Here is a 25375-nt window from a genome sequence, read left to right as displayed (position 1 = left end):
ACCTTCACACCTTGCATGGTGTAAATTCCCAGCATGGCCAATTTTAAGCCACCAACATGATATCGCTGAACATGGAGCTGGGAAGGGAAGTGCACAATTGGCTCTCAAGAGCTGGAATGAGCCAGCTCTAGCATTGCACTGTGGGTACCAGTGAGTAGACAAAACAGCCACCTGTCCCGTCTTCCTTCCTTAAGGGAGCTATGAAGGCCAAGAGACAAGTTGCTCTTCTCATTCCTCTTTACCTTAGGCCCCCCTCAAAGCCTTGAGAAGAACTAATTGTCATTCCAGGTGCAAAAAAAAAGCACCTCACTGTCCCTCTTTACCTCTCCCAAATCTTTTCCGTCTGGTTGTAGATACATTATACTTCACAAAGTTACACATGCTTCCTTTTCATAATTATTGGTAAATAGTTTAACATGCAAACATCTAATTGTGTCAATAACTGAAATCTGCTTATACTAACATGGAAATGACTATCATAAAATCATTTTCTGTTTAGATTGTGTTAAACACACTAGATGGATTTCAGAAACATTCGTTTGCATTAACAACTTCATTTTACAAATTAAAAAAATCAAAACACAAGACAGGTTCCTTAGTGTGTCCAATTGCATTTCAATTTTTTTTGTGCAAATATTTCCAGAGCATCCTTGCATATATAAGAGTTCATACTGGGTACAGGGATGGATACAAAGCTGGGCAATATGAAGTGCCCCACACTGGGCATTTCCTAGTGTCAAGAAATGGGTTAAAAATTTTACATATCATCTATGTGGTTTAGTCTTCATGATGAGCCTGCATGGAAGGTTATTTTCATCCCTGTTCTATAAAAAAGGAAACACGTTTGGGATCAAACCCAGCTCACTGACTCCTGGCTGCAGGTCTGTTTTCTGAGCCACTCAGTATTGGTCTGCTTAAACTGCCATAACAAAATACTGTAGTTTGGTATTGGGTTGTTTAAACAACAGGAATTAACTTTCTTCCGTTCTGGAGGCTACAAGTCCCAAATGAAACTCCAGCATAGTTGGGTTCTGGTGAGGTCTCTCTTTTTGGCTTCTTGCTGTATCCTCACATGGCTAGGGAGGTGGGGTTGGGGAAGAAAGAGAGAGTGTGCTGCCTAGCTCTGGTCTCTCTTCCTCCTCTTATAAGGGCACCAATCCTATTGGATTAGGGCCCCACCCTTATGGCCTCGTGTGACTTTTCTGTTGTTGTTGTTGTTGAGACAAGGTCTTGGTCTGTTGTCCCAGCTGGAGTGCAGTGGCTCAATCTCGGCTCATTGCAACCTTCCCCTTCTAGGCTCAAGCCATCCTCCCACCTCAGCCTCCCAAGTAGTTGGGACCACAGGTGCGTGCTACCATGCCCAGCTAATTTTTGTATTTTTTGTAGAGACAGGGTTTCACTATGTTGCCCAGGCTGTTCTCAAGCCCTGAGCTCAACCTGTCTGCCCACCTTGGCCTCCCAAAGTACTGGGATTACAGGTGTGTGCCACTGCACGCAGGTGATCTCATTTAACCTTAATTACCTCCTAAAGATTCTGTCTCTAAATACAGTCACAGTGGGGGCTGGGGCTTCAACACAGGATTTTTGCTGGTACATGATTCAGTCTATAGCACATTCCAACATGCTGCTTTCCATCCAACAGTTTCAAATATATGTATTTGGGTGCATATGTTTGAAAATGATAATTGGAACTCAGCTCTCTTTCCCTCCAGTCTGTCATCCCATGTGGCTTACACCGTTAAGAAGAAAGATGGGCTTTAATCAAATGTTAAATGGCTAGCAATGGAAACAAAATACTGGTTTACACCCCAACCTGGATGATTCTCAAATGCATTATATGATGTAAAAGAAGTCAGACTCAAAAGACCACTAAGTGGATGATTCTGTTTATATGCCATTCTGGAAAAGGTTAAACTATAGGGACAGAAAAGGGATCAGTGACTCGTGGATCTTTTGGGGGTAGGAATTGGGATGGAGAAAGGAATCAATTTCAAAGCAGTATGGAGGAATTTTGGCAGATGGTAGAACTATTCCATATCTTGAGTGGGATGATGGTTATACAACAGAATGTGCTTGTCAACTTGCAGAACTATGCCATAAAATGTACGTTCTGCTTACTGTATGTGAATTTTACTCAGAGTGTCTGGGATTGCTGTCATTCATGTCCTGTCACGTGAAGTCTCGGGATCCAAGCTGCTTATCCTAGCTCTGCCCTTCTGCCTCTTTGGGTATACCTTACAGGGACTCTTCATATACAATTTGTTTTTGTAGTAGCCAGCCACTCAGCAAACATAATTTTTACTTTTCTTTTTATCTGTGTCCTTATTGATTTCTATGTCTGGGAAATAGGCTTGGCACTGGGCAATTTCATTTCTGTTGTCTGGCATTATATGCACAATGCCGTGAGATCAATATAGTTATCCCCAGTTTCTTGATTCAGAAAGTGCGTCTTGTGTTTCCTTCAAATAACACAGGTGGTAAAATGGTAGAGTAGTATTTCCATCTTGGTACGCCTGGTATCATAAATGTTCACTTATGGCCTCCTGATTAGTTTGTCTCCTGTTAAATATTGCCAGCATTTCCTTTCACGGCTCAGTGTTGATGAGAATACTACTTAACAGAAACCCCAACTCAAACCGAATATCTCTGTGATCCCAAGAGAATGGCAACATCCACTGAAACTTCTTTCTCCAAGGCTCCCACATCTTCACATCTCATTCCATCACATGCCCAAGTCTGAAATAATTGTTGTGGACACAGGGTTGCACACATTTTGATTGGCTTAAGCCAGTCCTAAGCCTCACTGCAAGGCTGGGAAATACTGTTTTGTTGTTCAGAAGGAGAAAGTGGAGTGGGCTGCTGGGAAGGCTTCCAACAAATATCTGCTACAGTCCTCAAGCCTGACCAAAAAAAGCTCATTCACTGGCCAAAAATATGTTTCCTATTATCTATGGGTGTGTTGTCAACATCTTTCATTTGTAAAGACGCAGACGGGGTGGGAAGGTGTCTTGTCTAACACAAGCATCTGTGGTCAGTCTCTGGAGGGGCACCATGAGCTTGCTGGAGCATCATCACTTTCTCAGTTATGATAGAGGAAGAAGGGTTACAAGTTGGCTTTGGAGTGTGGCAAGAGAAATTGTGATCTTTTCTTTCTAAATCCACAAGCATCTGAAGATCTTGCATGGATATAATTCTGGTGAGAGTGGAAAGAAGAGGAGATTTGTGGTCACTTTTGTACAATAATTAGAATCAACATTTATTTAGTGTCTTATGCAGCATATATTTATGGGATTTATAAACAAACAGCATGTGGAGACTGCTGCGGACTGAGTTAAAGATGTAGCTTTCTCCAACCGCGTTCTATTTTCCGAAGATCTCCATTTGGTCTGCATGCCAAATCTGCACACAGCTTGTTGTCAAGAATGGAGTGTTTCATCCTTTACTCCATATCTGTGACAGAGACAGCTGGTTGTTCTCAATATGTATTCTCTCTCTTTTTCTACAGTCATAATAATAGAATAAATTATAGAATAAAAAACTACATTAGTCAGTCTCCTTTAAGACTACTCATGGCTATGAGATTAAGTTCCATTCATTGGGATAGAAGCAGAAGGTGTATGTGTAACCTCTAGGAAGCATCCTTAAAAAAAAAAAAAAAATTGGAGGTGGGGTCTCGCTTTGTCATTCAGGTTGGAGTGCAGATTAGGATTGTGGCTCACTGCAGACTCGAACTCCTGGGCTCAAGGGATCTTCCTGTCTCCAGCCTCCTGGGTAGCGAGTAGCTGGGACTACAGGCACGTGTCACCATGCCCAGCTAATTGTTTATTTATTTATTTTTTTTTATGGAGACAAGGTTTCACTATGATGCCCAGACTGTTTTTGAACTCCTGGCCCCAAGCAATCTTAGGAAGCAGTCTTGAAGGAAGGAAATGTGACTTTCTCTCTTTCTTCCTTCCTTCTGGCTGGAACGTGGTCAAATTGGCTAGCGCTGGGGTTATCACCTTGGATCAGACGGTGAGAATTGTGTGCTGATGTTGGTAGAGAAACAAAATACAAAGCATCTGGGTTCTTGATGAGCATGGGGTCATCATACCAGCCCTGGACTGCCTGCGTTTATGTGTAAAAGAAATAAACCATCACGTACAAGCCATTCCAGTGTTATTTTTCTGTCACTTGCAACTGAGCCTAATAATAACACTGATAGCTAATGGTTAGAACAGTGTCTGGCTTTTAGAAGCTTCACAGAGGGAAGCTTTTACACGGACTCAGTTCATCTTTATAATAACCCACATGGGCTATTGTTACTTTACCCTTTTCATGAATAAGGAAATGTATTCATCCATTCTTGCATTGCTGTAAAGAAATACCTGAGACTGGGTAATTTATAAAGAAAAGAGGTTTAATTGGCTCATGGTTTCACAGCCTGTACAGGAAGCATGAGGCTGGCATCTGCTTGGCTTCCGGGGAGGCCTCAAGACACTTACAATCATGGCAGAAGGTGACAGGGAACCAGGCACCTCTTGTATGGCTGGAGCGGGAGCAAGAGGGGTGGGGGGTAGGTGCCACACACTTTAAACCACCAGATCTCATGAGAACTCACTATCGTGGTGACAGCACCAAGGGCAATGGTGTTAAACCATAAGAATCCACCCTCATGATTCAATGACCTCCCACCAGGCCCCACCTCCAACACTGAGGAATACAAATGGGCATGAGATTTAGATGGGGACACAGATCCAAACCCTATCAGGAAAGTAAGTCCAAAGTCACACACACACTAAGTGGTGAAAAACAGATTTTTGAACCTAGGCTATTTGGCTTGAGGGGACCCTGTACTTAATCTCTATGTTGCTTTTAGCTAACACAAATGTTAATACCACCCAGCCGGCTCTGCTAGAGAAATTTGTACAGAAGGAGCTCACGTCTGGCACAGCACACTGAGGAAGTGATTAGATTGGAGTTTCTTTCAGAAGTTGCTTTCTGATGAATTGAATGCAAATAATCTCAACCATATGGATTAAATTGCCATTAAAATATACATACGGGTTTAAAAGTGGAGAGCAAAGCATGTAGCCAAATACACAGTGTGTTTCCTTGTGCTTGTAAGACTGGATAATTAGCCTAAAGTGCTGAATGGCTCCAGCACGTTGAAGTTCACCTATTCCTAATTAATTAGGTTTTGTGGTGTTTTTAGGGTATCTTTGGGCAAATTACAGATTGAACAGGACCTTCTCTCAAGCTCGTGAGGGCTGATGTGTGTTTGGTGTTTCCAAAGCTAATTTATTGTAACCTAAGAATCTTACTCTTTTGTTAACAGATTATTTTTTCTTGTTTCTATTTCAGAATTTCAGACTTAAAAATCCCTTAGGAGCTTTTATAAACTGGGGAAAGTAATCTCAAATCAGACAAAATCGAAGGATTCATATTCACCTCCAAGGCAACAGAAATCTTGAAAGATTTCATCATAATTCTTGAATTGCTTGTCAATAATTGAGTGAAAAAACAAACCACCCCACAAAGCCCTGTTTTTGGTCAATAATTGAGTGAACGCAATAATAATTGAGCCCTATTGGGCCTTGTGGGGTTGTTTATTCAGTCAATTATTGACAAGCAATTGTTTACTAGATGCTGTCTTCTAATAATGTGACTTTGGGTAAGTTACTTCATATACATTGTCTCTAACTGAGACAACATTTGTACAAGGTTAAAAGTCCTTTGCAAATAGTAGGTGACTGAAAATGACAGTTGCAGTTGTTATCATTGTTTTCAAGGCCCTATGCTAGGCAAAGAAAAAATTAGCATAAAGTTAGAAAATATAGGACAGCCCGGGTGCAGTGGTTCACACTTGTAATGCCAGCACTTTGGGAGGCCAAGGCAGGCAGATCACTTGAGTTCAGGAGTTCGAGACCAGCCTGGACAACATGGTGAAATTTTATCTCTACCAAAAACAAAAAATATTAGCCAGGTGTGGTGGTGCGCCTGTAGTCTCAGCTATGCAGAAGGCTGAAGCAGGAGAATCGCTTGAACGGGGGAGGCAGAGGTTGCAGTGAGCCGAGATCACGCCACTGCACTCCAGCCTGGGCCACAGAGCGAGACTCTGTCTCAAAAAAAAAATAAAGAAAAAAAACAAAAAAAAACAAAAAAGAAAATATAGAGCAAACGTGCTATACCCTGTCTTCATGTTTACAGAGATGGCTACTCATTCATTTATTTAAATGTCACAAAAATGTTTATTCCACATCTGTTATTTTCCAGCTACTTTACTAGGTACTGAACACTTAAATTGATGCTTGGTTCTGGTTTTAAGAACTCTCCTTACAACCTAGAGTAGAGCAGCACGGTCCAGCAGAAATATAATGTGAGCCACAGACGTAATTGAGATTTCCTAGGAGTCACACGGGAATGTAAAAGGAAACAGGTACAAATAATCTGTTAATTTAACAAACTTGTCAATATATTTTGTTTCCATCACTCCTGTTATCTTTTCAACATAAACTCAATATAAAAAATACTAATAAGGTATTTTACATTACTGTTCATACTAAGTCTTCATCTAGTTTATATTTTACGAATACAGCACATATTAATTCAGATGCTAGGTTTCCATTGGAAATACTTGGTCTGTTTTAGATTTCATCAAATTTACACCTGAAAAAGTAGCTTTGCATACTCCAGTTGTTCCATACTTTTAAAATTCCCATAAAGGAAATCAAGTATCAGCTTTTATATTTATTAGAATTAAATAACATTAAAAATTGATTTCTGTTGTTGCACTAGTGACCATTCAAATGTTCAACAGCCACATGTGACCAGGTGTTACCGGAATCAACAGCATAGGTCTGGAGAGGGCAGTAACCAGTAAATAATCATAGAAATAATAGTTCAGTGAAAATGTGGTAAGCATTTTGAAGGAGCTGTATGCAGCATCGAGAATGCATGAGCAGAGGACCAGTGCCTGGCTTGGGAGATGAGAACACTTTCCTTGAAAAAGGGATATTTTGACCAAGGTCCAAAGGATGAGTAGGAATTTTTCAGATAAAGGAGGCTGAGAAAGATCATGTGCAGGCCGGGCATGGTGGTTCACGCCTACAATCCCAGCACTTTGGGAAGCCGAGGCCAGTGGATCACTTGAGGTCAGGAGTTTGAGACCACCCTGGTCAACATGATGAAACCTTGTCTCTACTAAAAATACAAAAAAATTAGCCAGGTATGGTGGTGCATGCCTATAATCCCAGCTACTTGGGAGGCTGAAGCAGGAGAATTGCTCAAAGCCAGGAGGCGGAGGTTGCAGTGAGCCAAGATCACGCCACTGGACTCCAGCCTGGGTGACAGAGTCAGCCTCTGTCAAAAAAAAAAAAAAAAAAAAAAAAAAAAAAAAAGAAAAGAAAGAAGGAAGGAAGGAGGGAAGGAAGGAAGGAAAGAAAGAAAGATCATGTGCAAAGTCCCTGTGGTAGGAGGGAACATGGAATTTAAGAGAGAACAGAAGGAAAGCAAGTGTGGCTGGAATTGAAAAAAAAAAAAAAAAGGAGTGGAAAAGATAATGCTAGTGAGGTTGATAAAGTCTAGGCCATTCAGGAACTTGTGCACTAAAGACCCAAATCCCTACCATGACCTAAGAGGATTGAAAAATTATTGAAAGATTTTAAGCAGTCAAGTGATTGGATTTGCACTTTTTTAAAAAATAACTTTTCCCCCTTATTGCATGTTCTCTAGGAGCCCTCAGTAGAATGCTTCAGGAATCATTGACACATATTCATGATTGGCAAGTGAGAAGAAACCCATGCTGCATCTCAGGATTAGGGGCTTCATTTACAGTGTACAATCCAACAATAAAAGGTGGTTCCCCACCCCTGAGGAACTAGATGAGATTAACTCAACCTTTTCCCTGCCCATCTGGTGGAAGATGAAATTCCCTCTCAATCACTGTTCAAATTCCCAGCGGCTTGTGACCTAAGGGGCCATGGCAGCTGTCTAACACAGAATTATATAGCAGAAATTCTGCAGACAGGAGGTGACAGATGTGGGGCCCAACTAGTATACTGCCTGGTATATGGTAAGTTCCCAGAGATAATTACTGAATAAATACTTAGCAAGAACTGGACACGTGGAGGAGAGATAAAGACATCTCAGTTGGGAAAAGCTGCGAGTAAAGAAATTGAGAAATGAAATCAAAAGGATGAAGTTCATTTTTTTTTTTTTTTTTGACAGAGTCTTGCTTTGTTGCCCAGGCTGGAGTGCAGTGATGCGATCCTGGCTCACTGCAACCTCTGCCTTCCAGGTTCAAGCAATTCTTCTGCCTCAGCCTCTCAAGTAGCTGGGATTACAGGTATGTGCCACCATGTATGGCTAATTTTTGTATTTTTAGAAGAGGTGGGGTTTTGCTATGTTGGCCAGGCTAGTCTCAAACTCCTGGCTTCAGTTGATCCACCTGCCTCAGCCTCCCAAAGTGCTGGGATTACAGGCAGGAGCCTCCACGTCTGGCCCAGTGCATGAAGTTTGTCATCGTTAAGCAGATTGCCGTTTTTCTTCCTGCATAACTCCACAAAAGACGTTTCTCCCCCCCAAGTTTTCTAATGGGCTGAAATCAAGTTGAGGATAGGGACCAGTGTTATAAATAAAATGCTTGTTCCCTGGTACCACAAGGAAAAATTAACATTCAGACAAAAAGTTTTCCCAGCAAGCCAACTTTACTTTCTGCAGAAAGGGTACTGCTCATCAGCAATCTTGCCACGAAAGTACAATGAACAAAGGAAAGGTAGGAATATTTATCCCTTACGCATTGGGTCCTTACTGCTGTGTCCAATCTCTATTGGTTGGAGCTGGACCTCACAGTCTAAGCTAAACCTGATTGGCCACTAACTCAAAACTTTTCTAAATCAGTAGAGGCAATGGAGAACAAAAGGAAAAGAGGAAGTTGCTTGCAAAAGCACTTAGAAAAGTAATAACATTTCAAAATAATGAAGGGGCATAGGCTGTGAGCTAGAACATGCCCGTGAACATGTCTAGTACAAATATATTGATTAAAGTACAAGGACATAGAATGTACTACATGCCTGTGAACATGTCTACCACAAATATCTTGATTAAAGTACAAAGACATAGAATGTACTTACTCCCTTATGTCTAACAGCTACATAGGATAAGGCTTAACAAGGAGTTATTAGCAAAACTCAAGAAGGCTTTGAAGAAAGTTAGTCTTTAAAAGAAACTATTATTTCTAATATTTATTATTATTATTATTATTCTTTAAGAAGAAGGGGAACTTTGAAGAGGAACTTTTTACTTTCCATAACCAGGTATTCTACATTAGCACATCTCAACCTTTAACATAAATCACCCACAGACCTTGTTAAAATGCAGATTCTAATGCAGCAGATCTGGTGGACCTAAGGTTCTGCATTTCTAACAAGCTCCCAGGTGATACTGATGCTACTGACCTGAGACCACACTCAGAAAGCCTATGGCTACACAAAAATCTGCACACAGATATATTTATAGCAGCTTTACTCACAATCGCCCAAACTTGGAAGCAACCAAGATATCTTTTAATAGGATATAGTAGGGTAAATATGAATAGTTTGTGGATAAACCGTATACATTCAGACAATGGAATATTGTTTAGCACTGCAAACAAATGAGCTATCAAGCCATGAAAAGAAATGGCAGAATCTTAAATGCATATTAGTAAGTGAAAGAAGCCAATCTGAAGAGGTTAGATACTGTAAAATTCCAACTATATGACATTCTGGAAAAGGCAAAACTATGGAGAGAGTAAAAAGATCAGGGATCACCAGGAATTAAGTGGGAGGGAAGGATGGACAGGTGGAGCATAAAAGATTTACAGGGAAGCGAAATTACTCTGTATGATACAAGTGACAGACGCATGTCATTATGTATTTGTCCAAAGTCATAGAATGGACATAAAGAGTGAACCCTAATGTAAACTGTGACTTTAGATGATCATGGTGTGCCATTGTAGATTCATCAATTATAACCAATATATCATTCTAGTGTGGGATATTGATAATAAGAGAGGCTATATGTATGTCAGCAGTATATGGCTATCTCTGTACCTCCCTGTTCATTTTACTGTAAACCTAAGACTTCTGTAAAAATATCATCTTTTTGAAAAAGTTCTGTATTCATCCCTCCTTCTCTCTCAGCCCCTGGCAATCACAGATTTTTGTTGTTGTTGTTACTGTCTCCATAGTTTTGCCTTTTCCTGAAAGTCATGTGGTTGGTGTTTTATAGTAGAAACACACACACACGCGCGCGCGCGCGCGTGGCAGGGAAATGCACATGTTAATGATTTTTTTTTGTTTTTTAATGCCATTTTTGTGAAATTCAAAAGCTACAAGCCCCGATGACAGTGGTCTTTGTGCTTCTGGTTCAGAGTGATTTGCAAGTCTCATTCAAAAGTCCACTAGGGGGAGAAGTTTAGCAGCGTTGGAACTCTTCTTCAGCCAGAAGTGATTTTTTTCCCCCTTAAGAGTCCGCTTCTCAATAAACAAAAGATCACTCTCAAAATTAAACACTCCCATGCCAGATGGCTTGATGTGTGTGTCCGAAGATTTTCTTGAGGCACGTGTGAATGAACGTTCAGCAGAAGCGTGGCGGGCGTCCGGGAAGAGCTGATGCATCCATCCCACGGGCAGCCAAAGGATGGGTGTCTGGGAGCAAGAGCCTAAGCATCCCCAAGCATCGCGGCTGCGTGTGTTTATTCACAATGAGTGAAACAAACTCCTGGATTGTTTAGGCATGTTGAGGAGATTGCACTAGGCTCCCAGAGGACTTCTAGGAATGCTGCATACGCAGCGGGGTTGTTCTCAGTACAGGTTGGGGCAGACACCTGGCAGTGCTGAGGGATTCTTCCTGGGGCAGGACAAGTGTGCCAAGAAGCATATGCTATCCAGAGAGAGGGCACCTTTACTCACTGTAGGCTTTTAACTGCAATGTGTAATTGGAATGATGTTCTCAGCGCTAACCCTCCTAAGATGATGTTTGTCATACTGCCAGAGGATTAACCATCAAGGAATAATGTTTTGGAAGCAGTGGCCCTAGACAGACATCATTTGTAGACACTTTTCTCAATTTCTGCCATGGCTGTGTGCCATATTTCTTTAGTTTCCTTTAAACGGAGTCATTTTACTTAGGATAAAATAAGTTATTTTCAAAAGAGGCATATAGCTATTATATTTGGGAAAACAAGTTCCATTTGCCATAAATAGAAAGCATGTGTAAAAATAAATTTAACAAAGACACAACCATATTATTAAACTCTAGCTAGAGACTGTGGCCTCCTCAAGGTTTTGAAACAGATCTGCTCCCTAGTAAACAAGGGAATTAGGAAGTACTAGAAAGAGGTGTAAAAGATGTTTCAGTTCCCACATGAGATTTTTTTTTTCCTTGACAAAATAATCAAGATGCCTGAAAGGCTGAGAGATACAGAGCCAGGGACAGAGTCCTACTAACCTAGTGTATTAGTCCATTTTCACACTGCTATAAAGAATACCTGGCCGGGCGTGGTGGCTCATGCCTGTCATCCTAGCACTTTGGGAGGCCAAGGCAGGTGGATTACCTGAGGTGAGGAGCTCGACACCAGCCTGACCAACATGGTGGAACCCTGTCTCTACTAAAAATACATAAATTATCCAGTCATGGTGGTGTGTGCCTATAATCCCAGCTGCTCAAGAGGCTGAGGCAGGAGAATCGCTTGAACCCAGGAGATGGAGGCTGCAGTGAGGTGAGATCGCGCCACTGCACTCCAGCCTGGGTGACAGAATGAGACTCCGTTTCAAAACAAAAATAAAAAAAGAAAAAGAATGAAAAACTGATACTCAAGAGTGGGTAATGTATAAAGGAAAGAGGTTTAATTGACTCACAGTTCTGTATGGCTTGGGGGGGCCTCAAGAAACTTACAATCATGGTGGAAAGCAAAGGGAAGACAGGCGTCTTCACATAGCTTTTTCTTTCTATGTGATTCCAAGTTACTTAATGTCTGTGCATAGCCAGCCAACCTGCAATCCACCTAAAACCACCTAACATACCACCAGTGGAACTCTAAGACTTGGGTTAACACAGCTTTAAATAAAAGAGATGAAAGCATCACCTGCCAGAATGCTCTTCCTCTGCTGCCCCAGAGGTGAGAAGCTGCTCAAGTCCTTCAAGAAGAAGGAAGCTGCAGATCTAACCCCAAAACTGTGTTGTCGAAAATAACAGACAAACTAGAATTGAGAAGCACCCTGTTACCTGGCTAGCAGTCTGTATTTCTCTGTGTTTTAGCATCTCCAAATAAAGATATTTGAACTAGTTTTGTTGACCCCTCTGGGGTGAACAAACTAAGTAAGGTCTCTTCACTAAGATTGCTTAGGAAGAATTAGGACAAAGTCTGCTCCTCATTTCATCTCCCCTATGAGTCAACATGTTGTTTGCCACTAAGCCTTGCAGTTTTTGCAGTCTGCTCCCTGGTTTTCATCCTAAATAATGCTGCCCTTAGTCTAAACTCTCATTTGCTGTTGCCTGAACATTAATAATGCTTCTGGCTGGGTGCAGTGGCTCACGCCTGTAATCCCAGCACCTTGGGAGGCTAAGGGAGATGGATTACCTGAGGTCAGGAGTTCAAAACCAGCCTGACCCACATGGTGAAACCCTGTTTCTACTAAAAATACAAAAATTAGCCAGGCGTGGTGGTGTGCGCCTGTAATCCCAGCTACTTGGGAGGCTGAGGCAGGAGAATTGCTTGAACCCAGGAGGCAGCAGTTGCAGCGAGCCAAGAATGTGCCACTACACTCCAGCGTGGGTGACAGAGAGACTCCGTCTCAAAAAAAAAAAAAAAAAGTTTCTCTGACCTCTCCACTAGTCCATCATCCACAGAAAATGATCTTTCAATCACATTTTTCACTCTGGTCTTCCTCTGCTTAAAGATTTCTGAGTAACTTGCTCAAAGTCATGCAAACTGTGAGTGGCAGAGCTGGGATCCAAATTCAATTGTCTGGTTCCAGAGGTCATAATTTATCACCATATGAGTCTTCTTTACTAAAGAATGTAAACAACTGACATTTTGTGAAGAGGTATTTTGTAGGCTTTCAGAACCCAAATATTTCCCAGGTATAAACATAGGTATTAACAAATCGATATTCATTAAGCATGAGATTAATGTGGACACTGGGTGGAACTGAGAAGTTTGGGAGGTAGGGTGAGCTCCTGGCCTGGCTGAATCCAGAAACCAGGTGATAGGGTTTGGCTGTGTCCTCACCCAAAATCTCATCTTGAATTGTAATCCCCATAATCACCACGTGTAAAGGGAGAGGCCAGGTGGAGGTAATTGAGCCATGGGGTTGGTTTCCTCCAGGCTGTTCTCATGATAGTGGGTGAGTTTTATGAGATCAGATGGCTTTGTAAGGGGCTCTTCACTTCTCTCTCCTGCCACCTTGTGAAGAGGATGTATGTCTTCCCTTCGCCTTCTGCCATGAATGTAAGCTTCTTGAGGCCTCCCCAGCCATACGGAACTGTGAGTCAAGCCTCTTTCCTTTATACATTACCCACTCTTGGGTAATCTTTATAGCAGTGTGAAAATAGGCTAATACACCAGGTTTGTAGGACTCCGTCCCTGGCTCTGTATCTCTCAGCCCTGCTTAAATGTGTGTTGCTCCATTTTTGAACAGATCTTCCCCTAGTGGTAACAAGATGGCTGACAGAAGCTCACTAACCCCAGCAACTCACTAACCCCAGCAACTTACAGGGAAAGAGACGACTCCTTGCTTGCTTGTACTTGCTAAAGTTCTGAGACTGAAATCTCTTTAGCACGGCAAAGGTCAGGTGATGATAATGAACCAATCACTGCAGTCAGGGAAATGGGTTCTGCTGATTGGCCCAACCTAGATCACGTGCCCTCACTTGGAATGGCGGTGGGATTAGCCCCATCTGAAACAAATGGATACAGGCTGGAGGAAGGCAGTTCTCCAAAAAGAAACTGAGATGCTCTTACCAGGGAAGAATGCGGAGAAAAGGAGTGTAGATGCTGGGTAGGTGAAAGCAACAAGGGCTGGTTGTACCCACTGTGTGCTTGTGATTAGTTATATATTGTGTGGCGCGAAGAGACATTGAAAACATGTTTTGCTCCCAAAGCATTATTAATCGGGTATCGGGTAACAAGAAACATGAAATAATTAGATAACAAGTGAAAGATATTATCTCCAGTTTATTGTTCACAGTAAACAGCTAAACGAGGTATAAAAGGAATTCAAAAAGGGACGAGTCATTTTTGAGGGTCAAAATCACTCGAGTTACCGTGGAGGAAGGAGAGTCTTGAGAAATGAGTGGGAAAGGTGGGCAAAGGAAAGATTTCAGCCTCCACGGCCTCCTCTTTTTGCCGTCACGCCCGTGAATATGTTATCCTACATGGCAAAGGGACCCTGCTGATGAAATTAAGGCTCCTGATTAGCTGATAATCAGTAATTGGGCAATTTTCAGGTGCTGAGTCATCTAGCAACCTCTCCCTACAGCTCTTACCTGGAAGATTCCCTTAGCAGGGGTATGGATGAAAGGAAAAAGACCACTAGCTTCAGCCGAATGTTTAATAAAACATTAATAAGATCCTTTTGAATCGGACGCCAGGGGAGACCTAGAAATCTGCGTGTTAAGGTGACCTTCCCAGGTTGACTCTAATGCACATTAAACTTTGAGAACCATTGGCTCGTGAGGTCAAGGGGATAACATTAATAATATAGGACTCTACAGAATATTGCAACTTGAGTTTCTGCTCAAAAGCTCCTCTGCTCCCCTTCCCTTCAACTTCCCTTTCTACTTACCTGCTTTCTTTGATCTATTGGTTGCGCGTCAAATTTGCAAATGGTCAGCGGAGGGGTTAGGGGTGAGACTGGTGTGTGGTAGAGGCATTTAAAATGGATACATGATAGTGGTTGGTGGAAAAAATACTTGAATTCTTGGCTTTTCCCATCTCAAGCCCTACTTCTGTTTTTTTTAGAATGGGAGTTTTGAGCCTGTGGGCCATAGATAATTTTAGATGTTTTTAGATGTTCTGGAAGTTGGGTTTCAAACTATGTGCTAATACGTTCATGAGAATTTTAGGTGGAGGGATCTATGGCCCTGTCAGTATCTCAAGGTGGTTTCTGACCCTGAGAAATACAAAATATCACCACCTTGGAGACATATCCTTGGGGAACAAGGTCTCTTCGTTGAGACTGCTCAGGAAGAACTTGGACAAACTCTGCTCCTCATTTCATCTTTTACTTAATTCGTTTTATTTTTGAGTAAACTGGAACTCTGAAAGTCCAAGCTGCCAGCCCAGCACCTTTCCTGTGTCCTGGGATTATAGAAATATGAAAGGAATTTGTTTTGCTGAGTAATTTTGAGTAACTTGAGCTCTGTATTTGGGGGAAAAAAGAAAAATCTATTAAGCAGTCCTGTGCCCTATGGCGTAGACAACATTTCTCCAACTCAGATGTCCCCCCAAATTGAAATCACTGTTACCCTGGTGGTCCAGGAAGTGGCATGCCTGAGTTTGAGAGAACAAGACTCATCACTGGGGTGATCTTTAATAGAACTCTTTGTTGAACAATGGTTTTTACCCCAGAATGTGATCACAGCTGTTTTATTTTAGCTAATGCAGCATTTCAAGCAATTAAATCCATATTCCTCTGTGGCTATTTATTTTCACGAAGTAGTTCTCAGTGTATTGTCATGAAAGAATTCTTTGAGACTTGCAAAGTTAAAACAGTATGTGGAAATTCTTTTTTCTTCTAAAATAGCCACATCTGCTTCTTCAAGTTGTCTTCCCTGTGTTGATGTCTCATAAGGATGTCAAGTTGTAATCTCTAGGAGTTGGATTCAATGGGAAGAAAAGAGATTTATTCTTAAGGGACTATAGAATAAATATTATGGTAAATCACAACCTAGCGGAATGAAAAGGATCTATTTCTTTTGACAGCAAAATAACCCAAAGCATATAGGTAATGTTGAGATCTTAACTGTTACAAAATTAAAAGTTATTATTTCCTGGTGGTAAAATTATACACTATATGAATAAAAGATTTGATGCATCTGATTGTGACTCCCTTTTCTTCCTTGTCATTGTATATTGTGTATTTTATTCCATCATTCATCAAATGTTTATTGAGCTGCTACTATATGTCAGAAATGAAGAAGATGGGTACAACTCTTGACCTTGTTCATTTTCTATCATTTCTGGAAAGACAAAGAGCAAGCCAATAAAAACAATGAATAGAAGAATTATAGACTATGGTATGTACTAGGAAGGAAATAAGGGACTAAAGTAGAAAAAGAATTGGGAAAGATTACTTTAAAAATACAGCCATGGAGCCTCTTTTGAGGACTGAATGCTTAAACTGAGGCTTAAAAGAAGAGATGATTCTTAAAGGAAAGATTCATATATTCATGTGAATAGCGGAAAAGGGCATTGTACATAGAGGAAATTGCTTATGCACAGGCTTAAGATGGGAAAGAGCTTGGTGTGTTTGAAGAGCTACAGGGTGAGTGACATGGGATAGTGAGATGAGAATGAGTGGAAAATGCATATTATTACTCTCATCCTATTGAAATGTGATCATACTCTTGGGTCTGAAATTACACGGGCATAGTTAGTGCCATCTGGCTTGTCACTGCCTAGGGATAAGGTATGTCCCTCCAAGCAAAATCCAGGCTGTAAAGAGACTGTGGGTGGGTGGGAGCAAAACAAAATAGTAGGGTGCTTTAAGAAGGGAGCAGACTGAGTGATTGGTTTTGGTTTAGCAAAGCTGCAGTGAGCACAGCAATCAACCTGCAGGGCTCACACAGCCAGAAGTCACCCAAGATGCCAGAGAAATTGTTCCAGTCATTGGGGCTATACAGGAGCCCCTACCAGGGAAACATGACGATTTTACATTGTTTGTGTTTGCTATATTGATGACCTTTTTTGTTTTTAAATTAAAAGAGAAATAACCTAATTTCATCACCAGTCTCAACTGTGCTAAAGAGAAGCAAGGAAGGGCTCCCACTCATTGCATCCTTACCAAGACTTGGGCTAAGGAATAAAGAGGCAACCTGGGATGGTGATGGCAGCAGGAATCAGAAAATGGTGAGGAGAGAAAGAGATTTAAGGTCTGTTCTGTCAACTTCCCTCCTCTTCCTCCCCTGAGTCAGGTTATTACTCTAATACATGTGGTTTATCAAAATGATCTAAAAGCATTGGGTTGGACACCATGCTGTCTATTCAATTCACTTTCACTGAGCACTTAACTCCAGGCAAAGCCCTGTGACAGGTAGCTTTGGAGATACTAGTATGAGTTGCATACTAACTTTGACTTCAAGGAGCTTGAAAACATTAGGAAGAGTCATCATTTATATAAATAAATGCTGTGATAATTCAAAACAAGAACATGTTATTTCTGGAGGGTGGAATCTGGAAAGGTTTTATGAATGAGGAGGAATTCCAGACAGACTTTAAATGATGACATTTGGGTGACAGGAGAGCTGGAGGAATCTTAGAACATGATCATAGACTGGGCAGTAAGACTTGGTCATTGGTGTATGTGTGTATTGCTGGAGTGGCGAGGAGGCTTTAAAAATGAAAGCTAATGCTTCTGGGGCTTAATACCTAGGTGATGGGATGATAGGTGCAGCAAACCACCATGGCACATATTTGCCTATGTAACCTGAACATCTGCATACATATCCTGAAACTTTAAATTAAAAAATAAAAAAATAAATAATGAAGATAGTCAAGATCATTCCCAGAGATTCCAATGAACAAGGCCTATGAATCTGAATGTTCAAAGCACTGCCCGTGAATCTGATCCAGAGGGTCCAAGAACCACACTGGGAGAAATGCTGGTCTACAGGAGAGAAGGCAGACTTCAGAGGTAAAAATTCTCGAAGGGCATTTGTGTGGTGTAAACCTGGAAATACTAGTAGAGCCACACACACATAAGTCTTACATTCTTGGTGCTTTATTTTGCAACATAGCTACCATTTTTTGAGGAGTCACTATAAACGAGATCCTCAAAAGAACATTGTGAGAAAGTTATTATAGTCTCACTTAAGAAGAGGGCACCTAACCTAAGATGTGGTTAAGTAATACATTCAAGGTTCCCCACATAGTAAGGGGAAAAGCTGGGGATTCATACCCAGTTGGTATAATAAGTAGTGGGTATGGGACGTCAAAGTGATTAGAACAGATTTAGGATGAAAATTGACTGCATAAGAGAAGAAACTGGTGGTGAGACTCTATAGTGTAACAGCTCGGACAGACAAGGGTTAGGTATAAAAGATCTGCCCCAGTTGCAAGAGAAGGGAGATGTTGCATGAATCCCTACAACTTTTGGTCGATGAATCACATGAGGTTGAGTAGAACGACCACACTTATTAGTGTCTCAAGATTTTGGCAAAGCAGCAGAAGTCTTGCATAACCACTTACGGAAACCTTTTCCCTTTGGTACTCCTAGTACTTGGTTATTGTGTGTGTCCTTTAAATATGATATATTTACTCCCAAGTCTTTCTGGTGCACAGTGAAACAATAAGTGGTTGAAATCAGAACCCCTGGGATCAAATCCTAATACACTACTTACTCTCTGGGTGATACTGTGCATTTGTATCTTTTTATGCCTCAGTTTTCTCATCTGTAAAATGCAGAGATAGTAGCTACCTCTTCAAACAATTGATAATGGGGTTTAAATGAAATAACACCTATTAAAGCCTTGGAACCACCTCTCATACAGAGTAAGCACTCACGAAGTGTTAGCATTTACAGAATGCAACTTTTTTTTTTTTTTTTTTTAAGACAGTCTTGCTTGGTCACCCAGGCTGAAGTGCAGTGGCGTGATCTCGGCTCACTGCAACCTCCATCTCCTGGGATCAAGCAATTCTCCTGCCTCAGCCTCCCGAGTAGCTGGGATTACAGGTGCCCACCACTGCACCTGGCTAATTTTTGTATTTCTAGTAGAGACGGGGTTTCGCCTTGTTGGCCAGGCTGGTCTCGAACTCCTAACCTCAAGCGATTCACATGCCTCAGCTCCCCCAAAGTGCTGGGATTATAGGCATAAGCCACTGTGCCTGGCCTGATTGCTACTTTTAAATTCTATTTTGATTTTGAATTTCTTCAATTTCCAGGATTTGTGAAATTGGGACGTGCTTCTTGCTAGGTTTATAAGCCATAGGCTTGTTTGTTCACTGATGACAGAAGTTTCTGTGTCAAGTGTCTGTCTTTTGAAGAGCACAACAATGGACAGTGATCAAGAGGAAATATCTCTGCTTAATTTTACTGCTTTTGCAGCATCTAAGGAGTGTTTGAAGTGGGTTGGTAATTCAGTCCAAGAAGAAAATTGGAATATTAAAGGAGAAACCTGTTGTTGCAATTACATCAAACTTGGCTCTTCCAGTGACAATGAGATGCTCCATCATGGTAGGATTTCCTTAAAAAGCGAACAAGGCACTGCTCAAGAGAAGGAAGGAGAATATTTTCTTTTTAATCATATGCCTAGCAATGTCTCTGGGGCTGTTACGGAGGTAGCTTTTATATACGATTCACATAAGTTTAATGACTAAAGGTTGATATTGTGTTACTGTTTTTCTCCCTCCAGAGGAAGTAATGCAGCAAGTCTGTGTTTGAAGATTCTTCTCATTAGTCTTTTTATTTATTTGGAATTGGTGCCATCATCTACATAAATCGTGGCAATTCTAAGAAGCATGGCACTGAGTATGGCTGGCTGTGAAGAAAATATGCTAAATTATTGAAAGAGCAGCTTTGCATAGTTAGGAAGAGGGTTCTACTCTGGAGTTCTCAGAGGAAGTTAAATTTATGATGGAGGCAAAAGGATGAGACCGAGCCAGATATTTAGACCTTAGGGAAGCATAATCCAGGTGGAAGGAAGAGTTAGTGCAAAACCGTGAGCCTTTGCCAGGAAAGATTTGACACATTTGAGGCGCTGTAAGAAGTTCTGTGTGCTTGTGTGTGGTGAATAAACGAGAAGATGGTGTGAGTGGAGAAATGCCAGAAGCCAGAGGAATAGGGCTTTGAAGTCCACGATTTCCTTCTGAGTAGAATTGAAGCTGTTGAGCACTTCTAAGCAGGGCTGTAAGATATTCTGATTTATATATTTTAAAACAGTCCTCTGATCTACTAGAGAATAGATTAAAGACAAAATTAGAGACAGAGGGTCAGTTGGGAGGTTAGTGCTGTCTGCAGTGGACTATAGTAGATACTTAGTGAACTTTGTTAAAAAAAAATACTACACAGTTTATTTTCTCTTGGGTGCTTGAGTTGAAGGAAAATTGTGGATTATTCTAAAGTTAGTGTGTACATGAACAAAAGTAATTGTAACCCCCGAAGAGCTACAGAAGCTTCTTAACTTTTCTGGAAATCATTTCACAATTCTGAAAATTAGACCCAGCACCTGTGTGTGGGTGTGGAAGCTTCTCTGCAGCTTGGCGTGTCTAACCTGAGAGCACAACACAACAGTTTGGGAGTGCATTGAAGAAAGTGAATAGCCTGGTCTCTCCAAGAAGGGAAGCGGCTGTCAGTTAAAGGTCATTTACTTAAAAAAATAAAACCAGAGACAGAGGAGTCTAGTGCAAGTGGGTGCAGGATGCTGAAAAAATAGAAATGTCAATGTCGTAGTTACTGGCAGGAGCTGAATCAGTTGTGGGGGAAAATCAGGACAACGGGCACCTACTCTTCAGGGGCAATAGGATCCATCCTGCACGAGGCCCAGGGCATGGACATGACCCAACCTGAGGAGCCTACTCAGCACCAGACAGGGACTAAGCTAATTTGGAAACTTCTGACACTCCTAGAATAATTGCGAGTCAGTTTGGCCAAGGGCAAATGACTGCCAATAGTGAAGTCATTTTGCAGAATTTTCCTTGCTTACTAAAACACTACAGCTAGAGGAAATAAATGAAATTTAAGCAGTATATTGGACTCACAGAGAGAAACTTGCAAGGTAGAAAATGAACCCACTTAAAGAATCTTAGCTCTTTTTAGAAATCCATGGAATTAATGAAATCCAGCTCACTCTCCCTAGTTGACCTCAGTTTTCCTTTTTTCAGTCCACGCCTGGTGCAGAGTATCAGGTTTTTAGAAGTATTATCTGAGCCTACTTAGAAGTTAATTCATTCTTCTTGCTCACATCAAGGAAGCTAAGATGAACAGGCGTCATTGGGAGCTATATTTTTACTCGGAACTGGGAAGAATGCTTTAGTAATTGTAGCTGCCTGGCAATGGAACAGACTGCCTTGGGAGGCAATAATAATACCAGGTTAACATTTACTGAGCGCATACTATGTGCCAGACACTAGGCTAAGTGTTTCACGTGCATTATCTTACCTGGTTTATAGCACAGATCATTTTACAGAGAAAAAAATCAAGGTCTGGAAGAGTTAAGGCTGGTGCTTAAGGTCACACAATTCTACATTTTTATCCCTGGGGCAGGGCGGTCATTGGTAAATAGAAACTGTGTGTTTCAAAGAATAAATGAAAGAATGAACTTGATTAAATTCAAGAAATGTTTTTGAAAAGCTATTATGTGTCAAACAGAGTGTTAGGCATTTTGGGGTAAACAAAGACCAATATGATCCAGATTATGACTCAAGATCCTTCCAGACTACTAGGAACAATTTAGCATATGCTTTCTAATTTATAAAACGAAACATTTACAAAGTTCCAGAAAATGTGGGAGTATTTGGTTACATCTTCAGGTAGAAAATAATTAGGAAGGGCTACCCGCATGAAGGGGAATGTTGAAGGATCAAGTGGGAAGGGAATTGAAGACAGGTTAGGGACCACGTGGAGTATTCCAAGCTATGGAACTTACATTTTATTCACACGGGTATGAGGAATTCACTAGTGCTTTTTCTGGTAGGGGGTGATCTGAAAGCATCAAGAAATTACCTGCTAGCTGGAAATGAAGAGAGCTACTTAAAAGGAAGCGCTAAGGTTGGCCAGGCGTGGTGGCTCACACCTGTGATCCAAGCACTTTGGGATGCCAAGGCAGGTGGATCACCTGAGGTCAGGAGTTCGAGACCAGCCTGGCCAACATGGCAAAACACTGTCTCTACTAAAAATACAAAAAATTATCTGGGCGTGGTGGTGCACGCCTGTAATCTCAGCTACTCAGGAGGCTGAGGCAGGAAAACCACTTGAACCTGGGAGGCAGAGGCTGCAGTGAGTTGAGATTGTGGCACTGCACTCTAGCCTAGGTGACAGAGGCCTCAAAATCATGGTGGAAGGCAAGGGGGAGCGTTATGTCTTATATGGATGGCGGCAGGCAAAGAGAGAGGTTATGCAGGGAAATTCCCGTTTTTAAAATTGTCAGATCTCATGAGACTTACTCACTGTCATGAGAACAGCATGGGAAAGACCTGCCCCCATGATTCAGTTCCCTCCTGTCGGGTCCCTCCCACAACGTGTGGGAATTTACTGTGAGATTTGGGTGGGGATACAGCCAAACCATATCAGGCATGAACAAGACAGATTGAATCCTTGCCTGCATGCAACTTCTATTTCTGTGAAGAGATGATCACACACATAATTAGTAAATTACAATTGCAGCAAGTGACATAGAGGAAGAATGTTAAGAGTGTCCAGCTCCTAATTGGGACTGGGCCAGGCTTTCTTGAGACATGAAATTCAAGTTGAGACCTGAATGTAAGTAGGTTAGTCCTGGCATACATATTTTAAGTGCTGAGTTTCCTTGTACTTTCAATAAAAACAGGAAAAGATGTGGGCCCTTTAGGGTGTTTGAACCTGTAAGCTGCACCTACCAATGAAATTCTTTGTGCAGGTATAAAATGTCTTGATACAGATCTTCATGATGGAAGGTGTTGCCCACATGTATGTTGCTAATATCAGCTCTTGCTTCTGCTGACTTCACCAAGTGCCTTGTTAGTTGGCCTTAGGTTGCCTGGGTTATTCTTATATTCTGAAAATGTGCTTTATTTTCTCCAAAGCAATGACTTGGGGGAGACCAGAAATGATACTGTGGTAAGAGAATGACATAGGAATGTAGAGCTGAGGGCTGAGATTCTGGCTGGAGATCACTCAGCCTGCCCACAAATCTAAAAATGCACAGTTTGACTGTAGTGCTGGAAAATATCTCCTAATGTCTTGGCTTCTGTCAACAGAAAAGAGAAAGTTAAAATCATAGATGGCAGCAATTTTATTAATTCAGGAATCTTAGCACTCTAACACTGCTCATTTTGCCCTAATGATTAAAAAAAATCATTTCACAGTGAATTTGTCTTGAACAATGTGCAGCTTATTGAAAAGGGAAGAAAAGAGGGAAGGGGGAGCAGAATCATAGATCGAGGACACATCAGGGACTCTTGAGAAATGCTGTTGTTCTTGTGGGAGACAAAGCTGGAGTGGGCTTAAGCGCTTGTCTGTTGATGCCACTCTGTCATTTTTCATTGCATGTTGCTGTGCTGATTTGATTGTTGGATGTTGCTTCTTAGAATGTGGAAGCATCTGCCAAGGTTGATCCAAGGAACTTGGAATTGCACTGAGCCTCTTCATCACTGTGATCCAGACATCTCAGCTGCCTTCAGTTTTCTGACTGAAAAGCTCACATTTTTGCCTGTATAGATAACTAGACCCCCCAAGGGGGCTTTCAGTTAAGTACAAACCCAATAAAATACCAGCCACTGAGGAGAAAGGGTGACCTCATATTGAAGTCTTCTATATTTTCTTTTATAAAGACATGAAATAGGGCTGGATGCGGTGGCTAACACCTGTAATCCCAGCACTTCGGGAGGCTGAGGTGGGAGGATTGCTTGAGCTCAGGAGTTTGAGACCAGCCTGGGCAAAAGAGCAAGACCAGGTCTCAAAAAAATAATAAAAAATAAAAAATAAAAAAATTAGCTGGGTGTGGTTGCATGCTCTTGTAGTCTCAGCTACTTGGGAGACTGAGATGGGAGGATCACTTGAGCTCAGGAAGTCAAGTAGGAGGTCACTTGAGCCCAAGGCTGCAGTGAGCTGTGGTCATGCCACTGCACTCCAGCCTGGGCCACAGAGTGGCAGAGAAAACAAAAGGCATGTAGTAGATCTGCTGAGATCTTCCAGGTATCTCTTTCACGGCAAATTCTTCCCACAGGTGACATTTATCTTTATTCAATAACATTACCTGAGCGTCTACAATATGCATGATTATGCGTTGGATGTGGTGAGCAGTGCAAAGACATGTAGACCTATTTCTCCCAAGAGCTTCTTGAAGGCAGGAAGTAAAGCAAACACAGATCACTGTACTACGAGGTTAAGGTAGATGTTCTTACAACAGAAAACCTTTCTCAATGACCTATCACTTGCAAGGCTATATGTAGGGCTCAAAAGACCTCAGAGTTGTGGTCAGAGAAATGCTATCAGAGCACTCCAGGATTTGGGGTAGCAAGAATACCCTTTTGGCTGTGGAAAAGTGGAAAGGTTCCTTGGAGGTGGGGACCTTGAGCTGGGTTTCAAAAAATGGAAAGCGTTTTAATGGGCAGAGATGGTGAGGTGGATAATTTGAAGGTGAGAATATGGCCTGAGCAAAAATAGGGATGAAAAAGATTTGTGTGTTTGGCAAAGGGTAAGTGCCCAGCCTGGCTGGGAAGAACTTTTCTACAGAGCAATGGGTTATCTTTGTCATACAACTCTTCCTGTTTTTTGAATGTTTACTAAGCTATCACATAAATAAAAAAATACATACACATCACATTCACAGCTCATGGAATTTTCTCAAACTGCATACACCTATGTAACCAACACCCAGATCAAGAAACTGAACATTATAAGCATCTCTAGAAGATTAGAAGATTCCCTCGCTCACTCTCCCTCCAACCCTCAAAGTAATCTTTCTCCTGACTTCTAACAGCCTAGATGAGTTTTGCTTGTTTTTGAATATGATATAAAAGTAATTACACAGTGGGTGCTTTGTAATGTGTCTGGCTCCCTTGCTGTGTATCACATTTGTGAGAGCAATGCTGTTGTTGGGTGTACTTGTAGTCTGTCTGCTTTTACTACCATACAGCATTGCACTGTGTAGCTGCACCACCATGTTCTTACCCATTCCACTTTTGTTGGCACTTGAGTCATTTCCACTTTGGGGGAAATTGTGAACATGCTGCTATGACCATTCCTGCACAACGTCGATTATTAATGAGTGGGTTGATGTATTTCTGTCAAGTAAATAGCTAGGAATGGAATTTCTGGATGGTAGAATTGAAAATCCCTTTTTAATGACAAAAACATCTATCCCACATGATTCTAATTATACTTTCAGTATTCCTAGGTTGGGAAATATACAATGATAAATATCTTGTGAACTCAATAACATTTTAAAACCAACTGGTACATGACTAATTACAGAAATATCTTGATACGCGCAT

General features: G+C 41.4%; 1 long non-coding RNA gene across 1 annotated transcript in view; it reads left to right on the top strand.

Moving 5' to 3' along the window:
• The first annotated feature begins 13888 nt into the window (after positions 1-13888).
• LOC105491241 (uncharacterized) overlaps positions 13889-25375 on the top strand; it is a 131406-nt gene continuing 119919 nt past the window's right edge. Inside the window, exon 1 of the long non-coding RNA XR_011616191.1 lies at positions 13889-14024. This is a non-coding gene — a long non-coding RNA (uncharacterized lncRNA). The remainder of the gene's footprint in view (positions 14025-25375) is intronic.

This window comes from Macaca nemestrina, chromosome 18 (assembly GCF_043159975.1).
Source record: "Macaca nemestrina isolate mMacNem1 chromosome 18, mMacNem.hap1, whole genome shotgun sequence".
NCBI lineage: Eukaryota > Metazoa > Chordata > Mammalia > Primates > Cercopithecidae > Macaca > Macaca nemestrina.
The sequence above is the reverse complement of the archived record's forward strand: the minus strand, read 5'-3'. Positions and strand labels throughout refer to the sequence as shown.